Source organism: Sinocyclocheilus anshuiensis, unplaced genomic scaffold, assembly GCF_001515605.1.
Source record: "Sinocyclocheilus anshuiensis isolate Anshui unplaced genomic scaffold, SAMN03320099.WGS_v1.1 scaffold2845, whole genome shotgun sequence".
Taxonomy (NCBI): domain Eukaryota; kingdom Metazoa; phylum Chordata; class Actinopteri; order Cypriniformes; family Cyprinidae; genus Sinocyclocheilus; species Sinocyclocheilus anshuiensis.
In genome coordinates this window covers 44-3,857 of record NW_015538120.1, presented here as the reverse complement: position 1 = coordinate 3,857, position 3,814 = coordinate 44, and positions in this window count along the sequence as shown.

Sequence of the window (3,814 nt, the reverse complement as noted above, 5' to 3'; positions counted from 1 at the left end):
TATCACACACTGGAGAAAACATAGAAACTAATTTCACATTTAATAAAAAGAAACAGCAAGTAACACATTGAACACATGAATCAACTCCTGAACCTGAAATTTGAAGAAGAATAACTGAAATACCATTGTCTTGGTATATATATATATATATATATATATATATAAGGGCTGTCAGTTTAACGCGTTAACTTAATTAGTTATGAAAAAGTAAGTAACACGATTAAAATATTTTAACGCAGTTAACGCACTGGCCCCGCCCCCAGGACTGTACGTCATCTTACATTCCATACAGTTGACCATTGACAAACGCAGGGCAGCAACTTCATAAAATTCAAGATATTGGGGCAAAAAATGCCCCTGTAAGAGTTTTTGTCTCATATTTATATCGTATGATAAGTGATCATTTGTTTCAATTATTAAAATGTTGCACATTCTGCAAGGGATTTGTAAACTTATGAGCCCAACTGTATGTGCGTGTATATATATTGCTAGGAAATGCATGTTTTGTTTACTGTGTTGAGACGTGCTGAAGTTGCATTTGGTCTCGTACTCTTATCGCATACCTTGTCAGTGTCGTGCGCTTGCTTAGCTCTTTGTTGTGATAAACAGTAAAGTGTGTATATATAGGCCTATATATATACAGTGATGGGCAGTAACGTCGCTACAAGTAGTGACGCTAGTAGTTTAACTATTAACATTTCTAGTAACATTTTCTAGTAACTCTAGTAGTTTAACTACTAACATTTTTACTAATCTAACTACATTTCTCAGTAGCGTGGTGGTAGCGTCGCTGTTTTTTAATCAAATAGCTTTTCAGTAGCGAAGCTCTTTTTTGATCAAGTAGCGTGGTAGCGTCAACAAAAGCTAACGTTACATTATCCAAAGCATTTCTGAAGCTCAAGCTGAAATCGGAAATATAACTGCTAAGGATCACTGATCCTGGACCAGTAAAAGTGACGCCACTGCCACTAAACCTCGTAACTCCATTGGCTCCTCAAACTGTCAGTCAAACCTCATTATTCCTCCCGCCTCTCTCGTGAATGAAGTGCGGCACGCAGTTTGGAGCATCTCAGCTTGTTTGCAGTCTGAAGGTAAATAAAAGAACTGTTGAAACACTATATTTATAAAGGCTAATGTTTTTTGTATTTGAGGAGCGGAGAAGAGTCTTAGCATTTGTTGTCAAGTCACAGTTCAAATAGCTTGTGCGAAGCGCTGAATCTTTTATAATATGATACTTTGGCCAAATAACAGAGAAAAACTTGAGCGCCCACATAGCGACAGAAAACTGTATAACCTGCAAGTTCATGAAAATGTAAATACGATGCCCGTACTGCCTTCGAATGTGGCGTTAATGACGGTGAAAAACATTCGCTGGTCAAAAACTTCGTATTTGAACTTGATTTTGGTGAAATGTTAATAATATAATGACACATGCAACGATGCAAATAAACAGCTTAAGTTATTTGTAGGCCTATACATCTATATGGTAACACTATACAGTACAGTAAGATTTCATTAATGTTAGCTAATGTATTAACTAACATGAGCCTACAATGAACAATACATTTATTACAGTATTTATTCATCTTTGTTAATGTTAGTTAATGAAAATACAGTCGTTCATTTTTAGTTCATGTTAGTTCACAGTGTTAACAAACACAACTTTTGATTTTAATAATGTATTTAACATTAATGAAATTAACATTAATAAGTTAGGCAGGTCATTCCACCAGGAGGGAACATTTAATGTAAAAGTCAATAATATATTGATATTTAATATTAAGGTAACACTTTACAATAAGGTTCCATTAGTTAATGTTAATGTATTAACTAACATGAACAAACAATGAACAATACATTTATTAATCTTTGTTAATGTTAGTTAATGAAAATACAGTCGTTCATTTTTAGTTCATGTTAGTTCACAGTGTTAACAAACACAACTTTTGATTTTAATAATGTATTTAACATTAATGAAATTAACATTAATAAGTTAGGCAGGTCATTCCACCAGGAGGGAACATTTAATGTAAAAGTCAGTGAAAGTGATTTTGTGCCTCTTTGGGATGGCACAATAAAGTGACGTTCACTTGCAGAATGCAAGCTTCTAGAGGGCACATAAAACATACATTTATATAAATGTATCTGTATACAATAAAGCCACAATACCAACTACCAACAGGAGGTTTCCGTCTGACAGCAAAAATTTATTTTGCCTGTGTCACAATATGAGATAAATCCAGCCCTGTACATGATACTGATTTTTGTTGCCAAACTGGTTTGGAACAGTTGTTGAATAAACGACTAAACTGAAATAGTATGTCTGTCTATCTGCTTGACTGACAGTTTTATTGATCACCGAGACAGCATTGACTTAAGATGTTGGTTCAATATAAAAATTATTTTTTTTAAATAGCTTAGATGTAGTAAACTACTTTTGCCATGTTGCTGTAGCTTAGCTTGCTACATTTCACAGGGCTGTAGCTTTAGTGTAGTAAAGCTTCATTTAATGAAGAGTAACTGTTAGCTTAGCTCACTACATTTTCCAAGTAGCTTGCCCAAGACTGGACATCGGTAATCGAGAGCTTCTAGCCATCAAGCTAGCCCTGGAAGAGTGAGGACGACGAGCATGCAGATGAGCTTCCCTGAGACGGTTTCTGACAGTTTGTGCAGAAATTCTTTGGTTATGCAGACAGATTGTTGCAGCAGCTGTCCGGGTGGCTACTCATGAAAATGGGGGCAAAAACAAAAGTGGTGCGTTTATAATTTTGTTCAGTATATATATATATATATGGTTTTCCAGCATCTTCTGCATATTTGAACCCTTTCCAAAAGTGACTGTATGAATTTGAGGTCCATATTTTCACATTGAGGACAACTGAGTGACTCATACACAACTATTACAACAGGTAAAAACATTTACTGATGTTCAAGAGGGCAGTACAATGCATTAAGAGTCGGGGGAGGTAAACTTTTGAACAGTAAACTTTCTTCTCATTTTGTTTAACAATCATATTTTTTAATTTAGTACTAGACTTCAGAAGCTACATAAATGTTTACATGTTTCCCAGGAGACAAAATAAGTTCAATTTACCCTGATCATCCAATTTAAAGTTTACACCCCCTGTCTCTTAATGCATTATGTGGCCTTCTTGAGCATCAGTACATGTTTTCACCTGTTGTAATAGCTGTGTATGAGTCCCTCAATTGTCCTCAGTGTAAAAAGATGGATCTCAAAATCATACAGTCACTGTTGGTGCACAGATGCTGGAAAACCAAATAACGTGCAGGAGCTGGAGGATTTTTCTGAAGAACAGCATGCAGCTGAACTGCTCAGGACAAACAAGGGGCTCATGAACAACTATCACAAAATATAAAAACAGTCATGGATCATCCAGGAAATGACACATATTAAGATTCAAGGGTATGGAAACTTTTGAATGGGGTCATTTTTATAAATTCAGTTATTATTTTGTCTTGTGGAGTATATGTAAACATCTGTTATGTGAAATAGCTTATTCAGGACAGTACTAAATAAAAAAAATAACATGCAATTTTCATGATCCCTCATGATCACTCTTATTTTATCACTTCAACTGTTTGCTAATACCAGCAGAATCAACTTAAAACACTTATTGTCTTATTAATAATGCATCACTGTAAAAGGTCTACTTTTATTTGTGTACACTCACAATGAAAATAAAACATTGTGCTGTTGTAAAATAAAGAAAACAAATAGGATGTCGCTTTCTGCCATTTGAGTTTCCTTTCTGTGAACAATTCAGGACAGTACTAAAAAAAAAAAAAATTAGAT